Raw genomic sequence first — 21,829 nt, 5'->3', positions numbered from 1 at the left:
CCAATAAAAGTGTCTCAATGTTACTGTTCAATACACTCAAATTGATTTTGAAAAGCTGCAGTACATTTACGTTTGCAGTCAGGGCCGTAGCAAGGTATTCGGGGCCCTCTGACTGTATATTGGTCAGGGCCCCTTTCCTATTAAAAAAAATACAGTTTAGAATATGTTGTGGAGCCCCCCTGGACCTGTGGGCCCCTAGAATCATTACCACATTTCACCTCACTTGCTACAGCCCTGTGTGTAGTTATAATCGAGGGTTTTTGTGTAGTTGAGTAACCGTCTTCTTCTGCTACTCAATGCGTAATCTAATATTTGAGATCACGCATCACCTCTGAGCAATTCTGCGTAATGGATGTGACATTTGCAGTCTAAATGTGAAATTTTACTTCTCATAGAAAGTACTCATTACCAGAATATCAAACCATTTGTACGTAAAATCATAAACCACTGCAGATAGAGTTCAGACATCAGAACATTTTCAGTCACTATCACTATGAGAAACTGCCTCAAACATTACTTTATTTGATCATCAGCTTGTAGATGCCATGAGCACTGCCATATTCTGAGACAATATACAAACATATAACATCAACAATTCATTTTATAATCACACACTTTAAGAGCAACTACGTGATTTTAGAGAGACAGTGAGATAAATTCACTTTTTCCTCTGTCAGTGAGGTGTTCTTATAGGACAGTGTTGTTTACAGTGTAAAATCATTTTGAAAGACTTGCAAAGTTCTTTGCTTTTTTCATTGATTAATATAAAATATATTTTTGGGACATATTAAAATAATAAAAAGACATGTCATGACCATTTTAACAGTAAGAAAGCACTTTCCTAAACAGCTGTTTATCACAAACGTTCCATGAGGTCATTGAATGCAATGTCTAAAGGTTGATATTAAGGTCATTTGATCTAACATTTAATCAGTTTTTAAAATGTTGCAAATATATATAGCTTCACATTTTCACATTTACTTTGAGACAAAATGCTTATTTGTCACTTTCAGTTTTGTTCAAGGTGATTACATCAAACGTTTTTTTAATAATGGCCAATAAACTAAAAAGGATAAATAAAACACATTGTTTTGCTGTGGGCTTATATGGACTGATCCAATCACAATGGAGATTCATTTATTTATTGAATACTTGATCGGAAATTGTGCTCCCTTTTCTGATGGGATTATTTTAAGTAAGCATTATCATCATTCGTTACTCAAAAAAATCATCTTGCTGTCACAAAACTATTGGCATATGTTGATAAATTTTGCCCTATAACTATTGTCCCTACATCTACATGATATCACTATCACTATAAATTACAAAAAGGTTCCCTTACCACCTTTTTAAAATTATTTGAATGAAAACAACCTTCCGTTATTATTTTTATTCACACAAATGATGTTGCTCCATGAATATTCAATGTTAAGTAAATGCATTTTTGTCATTATTGATCCACTGTAACACCAGAAGAAAAGCACATTTTGTTTAAGGTGAGTCTTCAGCCTTCTATCATACAGATTGACACACACACACACACACTCACACACACACACACACACACACACACTCACACACAGACACATACACACAGACACTCACACATACACGCACACAGACACACACTCACACACACAGACACACAGAAACACACACACACACACACACACACACACACACTCACACACACACACACACACACACACACTCACACACAGACACATACACACACAGACACTCACACTCACACATACACGCACACAGACACACACTCACACACAGACACACTCACACACACACACACACACACACACACACTCACACACAGACACATACACACACAGACACTCACACACACACACACACACACACTCACACACACAGACACACAGACACACACACACTCACACACACACACACACTCACACACAGACACATACACACACAGACACTCACACTCACACGCACACAGACACACACTCACACACACAGATACACAGACACACACACACACACACACACACTCACACACAGACACACACACACTCACACACACACACACACACACACACTCACACACACACACACACACTCACACACACATACACACACACACACACTCACAATAAAAATAAACATACATACTACAATGCAAAAAGTGGCGACCTGCGATTGTTACGGAATGATTTATTTCTACTTGATTTAAATGATACACATAAAATGACTTTTGTTATTTTGTCAGGTTGATTTAGTCAGGTTAATTAGCATTTCTGAACTGAACAGAACCAGTTAATTTAGGTGTTATAATTACATGAGGCACAGTTTTTGGTTAACTGACAAATCTTTTTTTACAGTGTACTCTCTCTGAGGTACAGTAGCCTACCTGCTTTTCTGCACATTATGTGTGTGTGACAGAATAGATCAAATAAAACAATGCAGAACAAAAAGAAAAAAAGCACCATGAGTTAATCATTTATACATAATAATAACAAAATACAGAATATAATATAATCAGGGTTGGGGAGTAACGGAATACATGTAAACGAGATTACGTATTTAAAATACTAAATATTAGTAAGTGTATTTCACTGCAATTACAATTTAAATTGATGTAATCAGAATAAAGTTACATTCAAAAAGTATTTTGATTACTGAGGAGATTACTTTGATTACTGAAGAGCGTTTTATTGTCATTTATTTCATTCAATATTCTATTCTATTCTATTAAATATTCTATTCAGTTGGAAAACATTTATCCATAAATATATATATATATATATATATATATATATATATATATATATATATATATATATATATATAATATTTACCAAAGAGCATTTGAACAGCGGTGAAACACTTTCTTATGATGTGTTACATTCATACGAGCAGATAGAGAAGTAAGTTTGAAGTAAATTTGGAGCAGAAGAAATAGAAATAAACCTTGTGTAAATTGTCATGTGAACATTTAGCTTTATGCTAAGCTAAAATTATATTTCTAGCCATTTTACATGCACCTGTTATCAGGCACGATCATAACGGAATAAGTTACAAATAACATTTTAGTAATCTGTAGTGGAATACATTTTAAAGTAACCCTCCTAAGCCTGAATGGAATAGAATAAATTAGAATGGAATAGAATAGAACAGAACAGAATAGAACAGAATAGAATAGATTAGAACAGAATAAATTAGAATGGAATAGAATAGAACAGAACAGAATAGAACAGAATAGAATAGATTAGAACAGAATAGATTAGAACAGAACAGAATAAAATAGACTAGAATAGAACAGAATAGAGCAGAGCAGAGCAGAGCAGAATAGAACAGAATAGAATAGAACAGAATAGAATAGATCAGAACAGAATAGATTAGAACAGAACAGAATAGATTAGAATAGAACAGAACAGAATAGAACAGAGCAGAACAGAACAGAACAGAATAGAACAGAATAGATTAGAACAGAATAGAATAGAACAGAGCAGAGCAGAATAGAACAGAATAGATTAATAGAATAGAATAGAACAGAATAGAGCAGAGCAGAATAGAACAGAATAGAATAGAATAGAACAGAGCAGAGCAGAATAGAATAGAACAGAGCAGAGCAGAATAGAACATAATAGAACAGAACAGAATAGAACAGAATAGAATAGAACAGAGCAGAATAGAATAGAACAGAACAGAATAGAATAGGACAGAGCAGAATAGAATAGAACAGAGCAGAGCAAAATAGAACAGAATAGATTAATAGAATAGAATAGAACAGAATAGAGCAGAGCAGAGCAGAATAGAACAGAATAGAATAGAATAGAACAGAGCAGAGCAGAATAGAACAGAATAGAACAGAATAGAACAGAATAGAATAGAACAGAGCAGAGCAGAATAGAACAGAATAGAACAGAACAGAATAGAACAGAATAGAATAGAACAGAGCAGAATAGAATAGAACAGAACAGAATAGAATAGGACAGAGCAGAATAGAATAGAACAGAGCAGAGCAGAACAGAACAGAATAGATTAGAACAGAATAGAATAGAACAGAGCAGAGCAGAATAGAACAGAATAGATTAATAGAATAGAATAGAACAGAATAGAGCAGAGCAGAGTAGAACAGAACAGAACAGAATAGAATAGAATAGAATAGAATAGAATAGAACAGAACAGAATAGAACAGAATAGAATAGAACAGAGCAGAATAGAATAGAACAGAACAGAATAGAACAGAGCAGAGTAGAACAGAACAGAACAGAACAGAGCAGAGCAGAACAGAATAGAATAGAACATAATAGAACAGAGCAGAACAGAGCAGAACAGGACAGAACAGAATAGAATAGAATAGAATAGAACAGAACAGAGCAGAGCAGAGCAGAGCAGAGTAGAACAGAACAGAATAGAATAGAACAGAGCAGAACAGAACATAATAGAACAGAGCAGAATGAACAGAACAGAACAGAACAGAACAGAGCAGAACAGAATAGAACAGAAAAGAACAGAGCAGAGTAGAACAGAACAGAATAGAACAGAGCAGAGCAGAGCAGAGCAGAGCAGAATAGAATAGAATAGAACAGAACAGAGCAGAGCAGAGTAGAACAGAACAGAGCAGAATAGAATAGAACAGAACAGAACAGAGCAGAGCAGAGCAGAATAGAACAGAACAGTACAAAATAGAACAGAATAGAATAGAACAGAACAGAATAGAATAGAACAGAATAGAACAGAAAAGAACAGAGCAGAGTAGAACAGAACAGAGCAAAATAGAATAGAACAGAACAGAACAGAGCAGAGCAGAGCAGAGCAAAATAGAACAGAACAGTACAAAATAGAACAGAATAGAATAGAACAGAATAGAACAGAACAGAACATAATAGAACAGAGCAGAACAGAGCAGAACAGGACAGAACAGAACAGAACAGAATAGAATAGAATAGAATAGAATAGAATAGAACAGAACAGAACAGAGCAGAGCAGAGTAGAACAGAACAGAATAGAATAGAACAGAGCAGAACAGAACATAATAGAACAGAGCAGAATAGAACAGAACAGAACAGAGCAGAGCAGAATAGAACAGAACAGAACAGAACAGAACAAAATATAACAGAATAGAATAGAACAGAGCAGAATAGAATAGAATAGAACAGAATAGAACAGAACATAATAGAACAGAGCAGAACAGAACAGAATAGAATAGAATAGAACAGAAAAGAACAACAGAACATAACAGAATAGAATAGAACAGAACAGAACAAAATAGAACAGAATAGAATAGAACAGAACAGAATATCTCTGGATACTAAATGGCATGATGGAAACCTGTGTGTTCATGTGAACCGTTTGTTCTATTGTGAGAAAGTGCACGTGCTTTGTGTTGCATTGATTGTGAAATATAACACACGAGCACATTCAGTGTGTCAGTCTGATGTGTGTGTGTGTGTGTGTTACTGTAAGAGTGTGTGCTGGTGAATGTCGGTGAGATGAGCGGGTGACAGCAGCTCTGTGATGAAACAAAAGCTCGCGGAGGTCCGTGGCTCCTCCCTGACTGTGAGTGTGAGTGTGTGTGAGTGTGTGTGTGTGTGTGTGTGTGTGTGTGACAGCTGCGCGCACTGAGCTCACTAAAGCTCCAGCTCTAATAGGATGAACAGCCGCTCGTGTGTGAATGCTCCTTCATTGTTCGTTTTCTTCTTTCTTTCATATTCTCGCGGACTGATCGATCAGTGATCGGATGTGATCGGGCTTTCTGATGGATTTATCGGTGTGAAGACGCTGTCAAACACGGTATGTGAGCTGAACACACGCGCTCCTGTCATATAGAGGAATAATAATAATAATCAGACTCTTACACTCTCATGTGCATGTTTGTTTATTACAGTATTATTACAGTATTCTCTCGTTACTTTGTCGCAATTAAACGCGCGGGGTCTTTATGACGTCACTCCGCCAAACTTCTACAGCATTTGTTTTAGTACGTGACAAGTGGATGACTATAAAGTCATTTATAAAGTGATCAACAAATAAACGCCTTGAATATGATCATATTAAATATAAGTGTGTATTGTGTGTATTATAATACGATCTGTTCCAGTTAATAGAAGTAAAGGTCATTACTCAGTTTGTTTAGTTTAAGGCTGTACATGAGCATCAATATGAATATATACATTCATATATTGTTAATATAGTCTTATAAAGATGTGATTTAGATGTGGTCCTGGTCCATGAAGTCGGTCTGTTTTTTTCTGACATAGATCTGGATGTCTATTCTATTCTATTCTTTTCTATTCCATGAATTGGAGTTCTCCTGAAGCATCTTCAGTGTTTGTAAGTGACAGTTACAGTATTTTGTTTGCTGAACATTATTTGATGCTTCATGAATGTGTCTGTGCCCAGAAATGTGTTCAACTCATCCAAGGTGCTGAATGACAGTGAAAAATCACATCGGAAGGTTTTCTGGAGGTTTTCTGAAGGGTGCTAGGTTCTTTGACCCCAGGGGTCGTGTAGGGTGTGTCAGTGTCAGCCGTCGGCCTGTTTTCGGACTCTGTTCTTGAATGAAGGGAATCAGACAGACTTGTTCAGATGTAGTGTGTGTCAGTAATAATAAAACAACATCTGTTATTGTCATGAGAGCAGCAGAATAAATCAGTGATTGTTAATCTCATTGTGTGTTTGTGTTACAACATTCCTCAACAATCAGCACAGCTTTGTGTTGCAAGTGTTCTTTCTGTTATAAATGCTGAACATCATCAGTAAATAACTGTGTTTATATCCTTTCTTCAGTACAATGCACACTTTATACACCACTGTCTCTACAGCACCTGCATTTCTATAAATGTGTAGTCAGAAAAGCATGCGTTACAATATAGTTAAAGTGTTCGGATCACTCCTGAATTTCCGTAACAACACGACACCTCCAGCTCTGCAATATTGATTAATGTTTGTGTCTGGAATCAATTTAAAGAATAAATCAGCAGGTTTCTGGTTTCACTTGCAGTCACATTAATCACATTTACTGAAGTTCTTATTCAAAAATCAAGCCATATATCCCATGGGCGTCACTTTCTTTAAAAAATGGTGGGGACAGTTTATTTTTATTTTTGGAGAGATGTCACAGAACTCATGAATATTAATTAGGTTATGCTCAGATAATTTCAAATAATCTTTTAATGTAAATACATTTATCAATGAATGAAATGGAAACTCCTGCTCAAGAAGCTAATAAAAAAAATGATGGGGACAAAACTGGCCAAGGCAAAAAAGTGGTAGGGACATGTCCCTCCCATAAATGACACCTATTATACATTCATATTTAAGACATATTTAAGACTAAACTCTATGGAGTGTCATGTTTTGTTGAGTGTCAAAACAGTAAAGTTAATTTTCAGCAGAAAAGAATACATGTATTCTATAGTGCATTAAAGATGGCAAATAATAGAAAAGACAGATAAACACTTTTATCGATTAAGAATATGTTATATGCCTGGGTAGCTCAGTGGTAAAATACGGTGGCTATCACCCCTGGAGTTCGCTGGTTCACTAGTTCAAATCCCAGGGCGTGCTGAGTGACTCCAGCCAGGTCTCCTAAGCAACCAAATTGGCCCGGTTGCTAGGGAGGGTGGAGTCACATGGGGTAACCTCCTCGTGGTCGCTATAATGTGGTTTGTTCTCAGTGGGGTGCATGGTGAGTTGAGCGTGGATGCCGCAGTGGATGGCGTGAAGCCTCCACACGTGCTATGTCTCTGTGGCAACACGCTCAACAAGTCACGTGATAAGATGCGCGGGCTGATAGTCTCAAACGCAGAGGCAACTGGGATTCGTCCTCCGCCACCCGGATTGAGGCGAATCACTACGCCACCATGAGGACTTAAAAGCACACTGGGAATTGGGCATTCAAAATTGGGAGAAAAAAAAAGAAAAAAAAAAGAAAATGTTATACAGTCAGGGTCAGAAACGAAGGGGGGCTCGAGGGAAAAATACCACCAAAAATGCCCCAGAAATTCAAAATGTAGGTACAAAAAATGCCCTCATAAAGAATTCTTCTGCTTTTTAATGTGTAACATCTGATATAATTCTTGTTATTCTGTTATAGTCATAATTACACGTGTTTGTGCATAAAATATGATTTGATGTTGATTGCATTTTTAGGGTAAGAGATAATACATTCTCAATTGTAAGAATTTGTAATAAAACTTGATTAAATGGAATTAACGGATGAGACAGAGTTTTTTTTAAGTGGTTAGAATAAAAATAAAAACGTTTTTAAAATTTTTATTTAAAAAATAATGTAACAAGATGTCAATAAAAATGAGATAAATATGGTGACATGAAGTCCGTGCCATAAAGCAGTGTATTTAAGGGCATTTGAAGGCAATGAGAGTTGAATTGAGCGTGACTGATGGATGTTTGTCACACCAGCGAGCATCAAGCGTGTATGTAGATTCTCTCAGTGAAGGCCAGGCGGATTCACTCAGCCTGAATTATTGAAGACAGCCAATGAATTGCACTCAATTATTTTAAAGGGGCACAGCGCAAATCACAGGCACACAACTGCTGTCGATATTCCTCATCTATAATTCACAAAATCATGTTTCATTTATAAGTAGACTGAGAGAATGGCTGGGGGGCACGCTAGTTTGTAATTGAAACATTTAAATACTGTGAAAGAAACTTCAAATCTCATATTTTCTCCCAAATCATCATTAAAATATGGCTTTGATTTCTCGGTTTTGAACATTATTTGAAGAGCTTTAGAAGACCTTTATTAGTAAAATCTGTCAGTTTTATATTTGTAGATCTATTAATGGTTTCATTCTGATGTAGAAAAAAAGAGTAAAAGTGTTGCATTAGTAACTGGAGCAATAACAACAGCACAATCAAACAGTGACAGCCGTCGCACAATTAATCAAATAAATAATTTAGTTGAAGTAATCATGAAAAGTGTCAATTACAGGTGTAATCCTGTTGTGTATAAATGTTCTACTTACAATGTGTTTCTTGCAGAGATGGAGCATTAACTCATCACAGACATGTTTGTTGCTCGCATGTGTAAAACAGATTCAAAAGTTGAACAACAGTCATGTTGCCAAGAGGGCCAATGTGAAGTTCACTATTTAGGCACTGTCTTTATTTACTGATGTATAAAATAGCAATAAAGTAATCCAGGAACACAGTTCTCAGCTTGTTTTGGATGTGACGCCGACATAAATAACAAGGCATGCAGTTGATCCACTTAATGTAAATTATATTAACCCTTTAAGCTTGTTTTTAAAGATTTCCTGTTTCAGTGGCATATACAAAATTAAAGGCTTATAACTAAAAAAAATTTTTTTTTTTTAAATGTATCATTGTAAAAAAGTATTTTTCAAATGTTTTAATGATATAGATTACGATACATTCTGAGACTCTCAGCATAAGAAACTGCTGAAAAATCACAAAAGAAATTTAACCAAACATTATATTATTTGCTTATTTTTCTGATTTTACATTATATATATCTCTGGGTGTAAATAAGGTGGCTCTGAAAAACTGCTTTTGTTTTGTTCCCAATCATGTCAACTGTAATTGAGAACATTGAGTTGATACAACAAAACTATCAAAAGTTATAGCATTACAAATATAATTTATCATAGTGTCCAAAAACATCTCCAAACAAATAAAACATAATAATTGTACATAAGAACTAATTACACATGCAAACACAACAATGACTAAAGGTTTGCATAGCATGCAGACATGATTTTAGTAATGAGATTTCACAGAATGAGTTTCATTCTGTGTCATTTGAGTCATCATTGAGTCTGTGTCATGTATTTGGCGCCATCTCCTGGTGGTCATATGTAACATTGTGCTTCATGTGGATTATCTAATGATCTGTGCATCTGATTATCTTGTGTGACTTGTTTGAAAGATAATCACCTCCTCTAAGTAATGGTGTGTGATATTTTATGTTCTCTTTATTTTTCCTGAAGTTATAAGTAAAAACGCAGCATATGAGCAACACCAACATAATTGTCAAAGACATATACTTAGCTGTTACTCACTATATTTTTGTCTGTGAGTAAAACAAATAGGCTGGTTGTATTCTACTCTTTGAGAGCTTTCCAACAACATATGACACATGACTATTTAATGAGTTTGATGTTTTTTCTGATTGCAATAATGTGTACAGTGCAATTTCTTTTAATAAATTATCAGAACGGAACACTTCTGATTTGTCTGCAAATTTTAAAGCACTTGTTTAGTTTTGGTCATAATGTCTACATGCATTGGAAAGTAGAGCTTCTAAACTTTCAAACAATACCTATTTTGTGTTGTTCAAGACTGTAGTTATTAATATTTTGACATTTCATTTTGACAGTCCAAGTTTTTATTTGTTGTAAAATGACTACAGTGGATAGAAAAGTTTGAATATCATCATTGTGTTCATTGACTGAATTTCAGCTAAAAAATTCTTCTCAATTAATTTAAGATTTTTATTTATGTAAAGCAGTAAATCAGTAAGTGTTTGTCCTCTAAATCCCATGACTGTAAATAGGCACTGATGTTCAGACTTGAGTTTGTATGTAATGAAACAGCCTGTGATGAGGAATAATCACACAATGAGCCTGTGAAGACGACTGTTTCCTGTGTGTGTGAGTGTGTGTGTCTGTGTGTGTGTGCGTGTGAGTGTGTGTGAGTGTGTGTGTCTGTGTGTGTGTGCGTGTGAGTGTGTGTGTGTGAGTGTGTCTGTGTGTGTGTGTGCGTGTGAGTGTGTATGTGTGAGTGTGTGTGTGTGTGTGTGTCTGTGTGTGTGTGCGTGTGAGTGTGTGTGTGTGAGTGTGTGTGAGTGTGTATGTGTGAGTGTGTGTGAGTGTGTGTGTCTGTGTGTGTGTGCGTGTGAGTGTGTGTGTGTGAGTGTGTCTGTGTGTGTGTGTGTGTGTGTGTGTGTATGGGCAGGTTTAAGTGGTTTATGAGGACATTTTTTTAGGTTATAAACTGGTAATTACAAGGGTATTATGCTATAAATGTAGTTTATGAGGACATTTCTAGTGTCTCCATAATTCAAATAACTTATTAAACATACTAAACGATGTTTTATTGAAAATGTAAAAATGCAGAAAGTTTTTTGTGAGGGTTAGGTTTAGGGGTAGGGTTAGGGTTAGGGGATAGAATCTATAGTTTGTACAGTATAAAAATCATTATGTCTATGGAGAGTCCTCATAATGATAGCTGCACCAACATGTGTGTGTGTGTGTGTGTGTGTGTGTGTGTGTGACTGTCATGTTCTTCACTGGAGCTGTGAAAGCTTTTGTGTGTGTGTGTGTTTTCTCACAGGTTCTGGGAGAGTTTGTGGTGACATTCTGTCGAGTGTGTGTGCTGAGGCGAGGTTTCCACATGCAATGGAGAGAGAGAGATAGACAGTGCATGTCTCTCGTCCCCAGGCCCAGCATTAGCACTACCTCTCTCATCTATTAATCATGGCGACTGCATTCTTATTCCGTTGCCATAGTTTCAGCCTATAACAGTGTGTGTGTGTGTGTGTGTGTGTGTGTGTGTGAGGGGCTGCGGGACGCTTAAAGGGGCCTTTAGTGTTCCAGACATGAATGATCCCTCAAATCATGTGTGTTATTGAGGAGAGATGTGCTGTTACTTTACTAACAGATCACACTTACCATTTTCACCTGAAAAATCCCCATAGACTTACATTAAAGGAGGGACTCCAGTCAGATCTAGAGAGCAGAATATCACAGATACTTGAGAAAACATGGAAAAATGGTCAGGTCAACTGCACATAAAATATACTCAAATATACCAATACAATATTTGTATTCAAACAAATAAACCTACGACCAGAATATCATAGAGACTCCAGAGTGGGCTCTTTTAATGAGAGCCAGTACCAACCACCTAGAAACCACCAACAACACCATAGCAACCACAAAGCAACATGCCAAAAACACTCAGAACACCTTAGAAACAGCATAGCCCTAGCAATCACCCACAACACTCTAGCAACCACACAGGAATGAACTCAAAAACACACAGAACTCCTTAGTAACAACATAGTAACATGCTAAAAACACTCATAACACCTAAGCAACACCATAGCTTTAGCAACCACCCACAAAACCCTAGCAACCACATAGCAATTCCCTAACAACCACCCAGAACTCTGTAGAAACCACATAGCAACATGCTACAAAACACTCAGAACAACTTAAAAACCACATAGCCCAAGCAACCACCCAGAACTCCCTAGCAACCTCATAGCAACATGCCAAAAACACTCAAAACACCTTAGCAGCCGCATAGCCCTAGCAACCACCAAAACACCCTAACAAACACCCAGAACTCCCTAGTAGCCACATAGGAACATTCTAAATACACTCACAACACCTTAGCAACCGCATAGCCCTAGCAACCACCCACAATACACTAGCAACCACACAGCAACATGTTTAAAAACACTCACAACACATTAGCAACCGCATAGTCCTAGCAACCACCAAAACACCCTAACAACCACCCACAACACCCTAATAACCACATAGCAACATGTTTAAAAACACTCACAACACCTTAGCAACCACATAGTCCTAGCAACCACCAAAACACCCTAACAACCACCCACAACACCCTAATAACCACATAGCAACATGTTTAAAAATACATGCAAACACCACTCATATTTTCTTCAGAAAATGTAGAAATCTAGTTTCATCAGTGTAATCAGCCAATTGTTTTTGGATGATTTAGTGAAATGTAGTTTTGTGTATGATGTAGAATCACACCAGAAGTGTTTTCTGATACACGTGTCAGTACTGTATGAGTTTATTTGAGGTTCAGAAGTTCAGAATGTGGATCATTTTAACATTGTCCAGGACTGAACTTGTCAACTTGAGCTTTACTGGACAAACTCTCTCTGAAGTCTTTGTTTAATGTTTAATGTTGTTTTTCTTTTGTACATTCAGTACAGTAAGTGCATTCATGTCTTTTTTTACTTTCTGGCTTTTATTTCGTCGCTCATGTGTAATTTCAGGCTCTCAGTATCTCATGCTTTTCTTCTATTGGTTATTTGTAGTGGGACAGCGGCTGTAATCATGAGATATTCTCCTGCATCTTGCATGTGCTCCACTCTGAATGGAGACGTTTGTCATCCTCTGAGCTTTTAGGCTGAAATTGGTCACATGATTTACGGTGTCTCTTTGACCTGCTGTGGATAAACGACACTTCTGAACTTCAAACACTGAAATGGTCTATTTGCACGGAGGTTTGAAGCATCTCAGAGTCTTTGAAGTTCATGAGATCATCTCAGAAGAGCAGGTGGAGTTTCTGTGAGGGCTTAGAAATTAATAAATCATCATCATCACGAGTCTAGAAGCAGTTTCAAGCAGAACAGAATTCATTCAGACTTTAACGTACAGAAAAGATTCAGTGCTTTTAACTTCAGTTGTCAATATTACGGAGCAGTTTTCACCTTAAATAGTTATTTCTACCCGATTTGACTTTTTAAAATGACTTTTATTGGTGTACTCTAATTCAACTCTGTGGACCTGCCGGCGGGTCCAAAAGGTGGCGCTATATCACGCAAAAAGTTTATGCTTAAAATGCTCAAGTCTCCGTATACATTAGCCAGACAGATGTGGTATCGTTTGAAAGCTTAGAATCTGAACTTGTACCATTTATGCTACTTAAAATAACAAAATAATGCCTTAAAACATCCAAGTCGCAAAAAAGCGCCACCTAGAGGTCATTTGGTAGAAAAATTAATATGAATATCTTTCAAATAGCACTTAAATGGACAAGTCATATATCAAATGAAAGCGCTCATTCTCAGGAATGTGACTGTATAGATTATTTTGTTGCACTAATACCACAGTTCAAAAGATTTTCAAAAGAATCACAAAGTGAAATATGATTTCTGTAAGTCATCAAATACAAACGTCTATTTTATGCTCCGATATCTGCTGCTGTAAGCACCAAATAGCTAAAAAATGTATATCTGCTTTTACCTTAGACAGTTTTCTAAAAACTGATCCATTGTTTACTTGTCTGTGAGCTTGTGTAAATAATCTGTTATATCTTAGATGTCCAGAACAAAATATGCAGTCCAGCAGGAAAAGCATGCTAAACAAATCATCAGAAAATATGTGTTCGACCATTGATAATAAAATGTTTTATATCATCACAAAGGGGAGGATCTCAGCTTTCTAATGACACTCAGTCCATTCAGAGGCTGAGATATTCAATGAAACATCAAGAGTGGTGACTATTAGACTGAATGTCTATGGACAAGCACATCTGTGAGGGCTAAAATGCGTTAGAGCGCCACCTACATTTCAGATCGACATTTTGTGATGGAAGGTGAAAGAGGATTTTTCTTTTCTTCTAGTACTACCTGCAATCTAGTGGAATAAAATAAGACTATTTAAAGCGAGACCGGCTGAACAGAACCAGAATTACATGCTTACAAATTTAGAAAAAAATAAAAAAATAAAATAAATAAAATATATATATATATATTTTAATCTATTCATCATAAAATTGTAAACATATACAATATTGTTTATGAATAATGGGAGTCTTTTTTTTAATTTATAGTAATAGTAATAACATCTCTGGCAGAGCTGTAATATTCATCTCAAATGGTTTTATCACTGGATTAATGGCACGTGTCTCATGAGTCTCATGTCATGTAATCTCTGTGATTTGTTTATGTATGTGTTGTGATATATTTGTTGGTTTTGTGATAAAACTTTTCCTGTCGTGTAAAGATTTTGAGTAAACACCACAGCGGCGGTCGGCTTGGAGTGATTTTGGAAGTTGCACAATAATGCTTCTTTATGTACATTTATTCCATATGTAATGAACAAATTGCAGCCATGTGGCGTTGTGTGGTTGCTAATATAAACACCACCACAAAGCTTCCAGTGTTCCGTGCGGGCCTGTCCGTCACAATCCACACACAAACGCTTCTCATCACCTCTCACAGGAGTTTCCTTCCTCTGCCAGACCAGAAATCTGTTTCACATGTGCCGTCAGCATCACAAAACACTCTCTGTGCTGATTTTGACCTCATAATAATCTTTGTTTTTTTGTTAAAGGTGCTCATGTTTGCTTCTGATTTTCTTACACACTTTTAGAAAAGAAAGGCTTTTTAAAGCTTGTTGGTTTTTTGGCAGCTTCAGTATAAATGTGCTACTAAATTCAGCCACTAACTGTATTATTTTAATAGTTGGTAGTTAATTTGTCACATTCAGCTGTTTAAATTGAGATATGGTCAGACAAGCGTCTGCATCATCATTTCAGCTGTGACCCGATAAGAGAAACACAATCGTCAGCAAATAACGAGTCCTCTGTCTTGCTCCGCTAAAAGCTAATTTGAGGTTACTGCAACATTCTCCACATATACAGCAACAACTGACCTACATATGTTGCTGCTGGTGTCTTTGCATTTCCCGCAGCTGTCTTTGATCAGCCCACCGGAGCTCGTCCACACCGCGTCTGCGTGTTTAAATTAAGAGAGCGCAACTAAAACAAACAGCGATTCATCAGCCACAGCAGATAAGACGAGCCATGTCTTTGGAATGTGAGCGACACAATGTGTTCATTCATCTGTGCGCTCACAGCGTTACTCAACAATCATGTGTGTGCAGATGGAGACAGAAGATCTTCACTGTGTGTCACTGCAGGTTCACAGAAGGCCACCAAGTTTGTGGTTTTAAGATTGTTTTAATTAGTCCACTTGTCATTAGACATATTTCCCATATTAGCATTAAAACACGAGTCATTTATCTGAACATATAAGTCTGTCATTTTAGTTCAATTAAACAACAGCTCATTTAACAGATACTGGATGAACGAAAGGACTCATATTTCACTGATCTGGAGTGATACTTTCACCTGTGAGAAAGAGATCTCTTGAAGACAGCAATGAGATCAAATTGAGAACAGATCTTGTCAAATTGTCTGAAGAGCAAATGATCTGAGCTGTGCTCTCCACATTCATTTTATAGATCTGTGTTTTTACTGTATGTCAACAAGTGACTCATTTGTGTCTATTTTTATATTATATATTGGGAGAAATGTATATTTCTCCTAAAGAGCTTTTGGAGAAACATTTAAGACAGGGGTGTCCAAACTGCGGCCAGCCGATTGCTCTGATGCGGCCCGTGAGAGATTTTGGAAGTAGAACATAATTTGGCCTGCTGTTGAGAAATTATATGAAATTTGTATTCTGAACACCATACTGAGTTTATTGAGCATGCGCAGAGACGAGCGAGCCGAGCACACTCTCCTAGAATGTCTTCTGTTGCACTGGGAAGTTTATTAATGGTTGTGAATTGGTTCGTTTTGATGTTTAATTGAAACAAGAAAAATTATTCACGGACTTCTCAGTGCCAGTTGAGAGTAAGGACATAAGACAGAGCGATCAAAACACTCGAGTATCTCTGCTTGTACTGCACGCTCAGCTCGCACTTGCATATCAGCCAAATAAAGGAAGCGCAATCACACCAAATGCGTCACACCAAAAACTGCTTGTGCTTTGCAGTGACACTGAATGGACGTCAAAAAATTTAAACATAAAATCCAGGGGCCTGGGTAAGCTTAGCGAGTAAAGACGCTGACTATCACACCTGGAGTCACGAGTTTGAATCCAGGGTGTGCTCAGTGACTCCAGTCAGGTCTCCTAAGCAACCAAATTGGCCCGGTTGCTAGGGAGGGTAGAGGCACATGGGGTAACCTCCTCGTGGTCGCTATAATGTGGTTCTCGCTCTCGGTGGGGTGCGTGGTGAGTTGTGCGTGGATGCCTCGGAGAATAGCGTGAAGCCTCCACACGCGCTACGTCTCCGTGGTAACGCGCTCAACAAGCCACGTGATAAGATGCGCGGATTGACGGTCTCAGACGCGGAGGCAACTGAGATTCATCCTCCGCCACCCGGATTGAGTCACTACGCCACCACGAGGACTTAGAGCACATTGGGAATTGGGCATTCCAAAATTGGGGAGAAAAAGGGGAGAAAAAAAAAAAAATCCAAGGGGACTGAAAGTAACAAGTTCTTACCCAGTATAATATTTGCTACATTACTGCATGGCCAGAAATGAACCTTTCCATAAAGGGGCCAATAATTGCCCTGTGGATTTTTATATATGAGGGTATTTTTTTCTAAACATATAAACATGCAGTGTGTCATTCCTTTATTCAAAGCATATTTTATGTGATATGCTACTCTTAAAGTAGAATTTGAAGAACTATATCAGATGGGTTAAATAAAAAAACAGAAACCAGGCCACATTTGAAATTTTAGGGCATTTTTTTGCCCCGAGCCCCCTCTTAATTTCTGACCCTGCATCGCTGTTCTATTACAAACATTCTTGGTGAGAGAAATATCCTTTATTTATACAAAATGTGATTATAACTTGCATAATATTAAGCATACAATATAAAGATGATGCAATAGTGGCATTTAGCTTTTTTTAAATGATTATTACTACAATGGTGCGGCCTGCGACACCTTATTTCTTTTTGCATCTGGCCCCCAGTAGAAAAAGTTTGGACACCCCTGATCTAAAATAAAGTTGATACTTCAATGAGACATAACTGAGAACTCCACTAAGTCTCCTGACCAATGACAGAATGACCTCTGAGCAATAACAGCTGCATTCATGTGTTCACACATTTTTTGCAGTGTTGGTGAAGCTACTTTGAAACAACAGTTTCTCAAACTACAGGCTCCTCATAACTTAAAGTAGTTCAACTACAGTCAATCTACTCTTTTAAAAAACTAGTTAGCTACACTATAAGTTACTAACAAAAAGTAGCTCTTTAAAGAAGAAAATAATTTTGAAATATAACAATCGGATAATATTAATCAACTAGATTTCCTGAAGAAAATGTGAGTGGTGCTTGCCATGGCAAAACTTGTCACCACAATGTCCCACCAACTGCCCCGAATTGAAAGAGGCCACCACCATGTCTGTAAGAATTTCTGGTGCAGAGAAATTGGTGTTGTTCTCTGGTTGCTAGGGTGTTTAATATGGTTGCTAGGCAGTTACCAGGGTGATACTATAAAGGCTACTTGACAGCCTGAGTTAAAAGAACCAATCCCCATGTCTGTACAATGTTATGTATTAAATTACCACAGTAATCATAGTTTAACCATGGCATTTATAGTAAGAGCATATTAACCTAAAATTAACCACAGTCACTAAAGTCATGGTTACAACAATATTACAATAGTAAAACCATGGTTAATTACGTTAATTAGGCTAACCCTAACCCTAATCCTTACAAGGGTTAAACAAATTGGGTGACAATTAATTGGGTTTCAATTAAATTGAAAATACATTTTTAATTAATACACACTAATAAACTAGAAAATGCACTATTTTATACAGCCGAATTGAAGTATAGCGATAAGCAGAAGCAATTAACGAAATTTTTCACTCAATAAAAAAAAAGATACTGCATCCGAATATCATTACTTCATAACTATACAGAATGCCAAAAAACAGTATGTCGAGAAATATAAGCGAGAAATATCCAGATGACCTACTATTTCCATCGCGATTCTGAAGTGTGGATCAACTGGACACTTTACGATCCCATAATAATCCCTCAGGAGCTGAAGAGACCTCACGTTCAGAACGGCAGAGAACCGCAAGTCAGACGGCTCGTTTCAGCTGTAAGTGATATTTTGTATATACCAAGAAAGTTCCTTGAAAGTTCTGTTTATTGTTATTACGTCATATATTTGTGTCACGGGTCAAGAGCGCAACAGTCTGGTTCTGGAAGAAAAATCCCATTCATTTATTCCATAGACAAATGGATTTTCAATGATAACTTATAAATCTTTAAAGACAGACCTATCGTGAGCTGTGAGGTTGTTCATCGATGGTATATGCTTCTGTTGAAGCCGTCCGTCTGTGTTATCTCAACTTTATTGTTTAAAAATCACGTTTGATTAGCAGAATTCATGGTAAACAACTACATTACCAATGGTACAGTAGAGAAAAATCCACCAATCAGAGAACCGCGACCAACAAAACTCGTGAAACATGCCATGGAGCGACCGCATGCTCCCATGATGCATTGTGAATGACGTAATCGAGTCGTGTCCCTTCAACCTTAAACTACTTATCTATTTGTACTTTTCAGATGACCCCTACCCACCGTAGGCAAGCTTTCACGGGATGCATCATTTCATCTTTAAATACGGAACAATCCTGTATTTTATGGGATGGGTGGCAACCATTGGTTCACAGTGCATCTTTTAGCTGGTTTCAGAAATGAGGCGTGCAAAATAATTCATGCCAAAACTGTAGCTGCAGTTCACTGAGGTCTGTGGAACTAAGTAACTAGCTAGCTAACCCAGGTAACACGATAAGTTAAATGCTACTGAACCATAACTGACGTGTAACTTACCTCTGTCAGTGGGTTTTCAGATGCCTTACAAAATTGGACGTTGTTGATGAAATTTCTGTAATATTTAGACCATAGGTTCTACATGTTGCAATCCTTTTGTTGCCTTCGATATTATATTCTTTATATCCAAATGAAATTACCTTTAGCATCATTATTAAATGTACAACTCTGATCTTTGGTTTTAGAAGGTATAAAGTCTTTCCAAGTCAGAGTCGCAAATCATCAAATTTGTGACTCAAGTCCAAGTCAAGTCCAAGTCATTCGACTCCAGTCCACAACCCTGATTGTTTCTATACTTATAATCAACAACCTAAAATCAATAGTTTTATATATTCACATTGTTTTTTATGCAATGACATCAATCGCAGCCTTGTACCTTTGTCTTTATGCCTGATTTTCAAATACTTTTTTTGCCTCAGAGCAAAGTTTGTGATGTTGTGATTCACCTCGGAGCTGGTTGGTTTGGTTCATGGTTTACATTACTCTTTTATGAAGGATTTTTTGAAAACTTAAGTAAAAAATACTTCCGGAACCGACACGACTGAAAAAGTGGGCGGGCAATGTTGCGCTCTATACCTACGTCCCCAGATGAAATATGTCCAGAATGTATACATTCTTCTTATATGCATACCTAAAGAACGTACTTTTATTAACGGCCAAGAAGTGCGTTCTACATCAAATACAGTACATACTCTTGACAGTATGCAGAGATCGTCCCTTTAAGGCTGCGTGGGGCTCAAGTGAATCAGTGAATTATAGATTCTATCCCCTAACCCTAACCCTACCCCTAAACCTAACCCTCACAAAAAACTTTCTACATTATTACATTTTCAATAAAACATCGTTTAGTATGTTTTTAAGTGATTTGAATTATGGGGACACTAGAAATGTCCTCATAAACCACATTTATAGCATAATACCCTTGTAATTACCAGTTTATAACCTAAAAAAAAAGTCCTAAACCACTTAAACCTGCCCACACACACACGCTCACACTCACACACACAACACTCACACGCATGAACCGTCCGAAAGAACCGATTTATTTCAATGATTCAGTTTTCCCAGCTCTACATGAGAGAGGATGGTTTAGGTGAGTGTGTTTGATTACTTCATCAGCTCCATCGCTGCATTCATAGTACTGTATAATGTTACTAATGAAGTGTTTTGTGATGAAAAATGAAGCTTGGGACTGGAAAAACAATAATATTGTTAAGTTCGTATCATCTCTATTTTTAGTTAGTTACTCCCCAACATTTATTTTTTTGGTCCACTGGCTTGAGTAAGAGTAATTCTGTTAGTTTGTTTTCCATTGATATTTAATAAATATAACAACCTCAATCACATCCGGAGCTCAGCCGCATTCAGAAGAACCAGGTTTCATTGTCTCATGTTTGGACTCTGATGGTTTGAGGTTTTGGGAACTCGAGAGGTGTCACAGTTGCTCATGTTTATAAGATCGTCAGTTAAACCTCAACAGATCGTGTGTTCTGAGATCAGATGTGCGTTGGCTCTGAAGTCATGTTGAACCCGATAGGTGTCTGATTCACGGATTGATTTCAGAGAGATTCTGTTGTTAGTCTGATCAGATGTCATGTATGCTGATGTTTCCTGTGTGAAGGTTTGATCAGCACTTTCGAAATATTTGCTGTTGAGATCTTTGACTTTTGATTGAAGACTTTGTGATCTTGGCATATCTGAGAACAGTTTGAGACATTGTTGAGATCTCTTCTAAAACTCTAGTGGAGACACAAGGTTTCTCTCTCATCTAAGAAGCAGGAGACTCTAGCAAAAATCTCCAGTTGTTCTCAATTAAATCTAAATGCTTTCACTTGTAGTGTTCCTCTCTTATCAGCTTATATTAAAAGAGCTGATATTAAAGTAGAGATTCAAAGAATAATGAAGGATTTATAATGTTAGTTATTCAGCAGATGAGGAAGCTGATTTGATATCTTACTAAAAAGTCTTCCAGTCGCAGGATTTGCGTTCAAAGTTATATTGCACTCTAATGCGATCAGAGCAGGTCAACACGACTATTGCATATGAGTCCACAGTTTTCATATGCTTATTGCTCTTGAACTTTTTTCCAGGTTTCTGTGATGAAAAGAGTCATTCACTGTCTGGATTTGCGTATGGAATGTGACAGTGCGTCAAATAAACACAGCTTAATTGAGCCTCATCAACTGAAAGAATGAAGGTGGAGCGGAGCTCGATTCGTTACAGCACAGTCTGTTCGCTTCACTGGCGCTTCTATTTATGTGAAAACCATTGTTTAATGGTTAAACAGATAACAAGAGCCAGTCTCATTTTGAACTTCCCATTTTAAACTGCACAACATGTCATGAACAATCATTGAGATTGCACAGAGACATCGTCGACTAACCAAGAAAACAGATACAAAACATGACCGTAAAAAAGATTTACAGAGAAGGA

General features: G+C 37.1%; 1 protein-coding gene across 5 annotated transcripts in view; it reads left to right on the top strand.

Annotated features, from left to right (window-relative positions):
* Positions 1–5,595: 5,595 nt before the first annotated feature.
* The window catches only part of LOC127414548 (semaphorin-6A-like), a 119,011-nt gene continuing 102,777 nt past the window's right edge, over positions 5,596–21,829 (top strand). For all 5 annotated transcript variants that reach the window (XM_051652654.1, XM_051652653.1, XM_051652652.1 and 2 more), the window contains exon 1: positions 5,596–5,775. The gene's annotated coding sequence lies outside the window, so the exon portion shown is untranslated. The remainder of the gene's footprint in view (positions 5,776–21,829) is intronic.

Source organism: Myxocyprinus asiaticus, chromosome 24 (genome assembly GCF_019703515.2).
Source record: "Myxocyprinus asiaticus isolate MX2 ecotype Aquarium Trade chromosome 24, UBuf_Myxa_2, whole genome shotgun sequence".
In the NCBI taxonomy this organism is placed as follows: Eukaryota; Metazoa; Chordata; class Actinopteri; order Cypriniformes; family Catostomidae; genus Myxocyprinus; species Myxocyprinus asiaticus.
The sequence above is the reverse complement of the archived record's forward strand: the minus strand, read 5'-3'. Positions and strand labels throughout refer to the sequence as shown.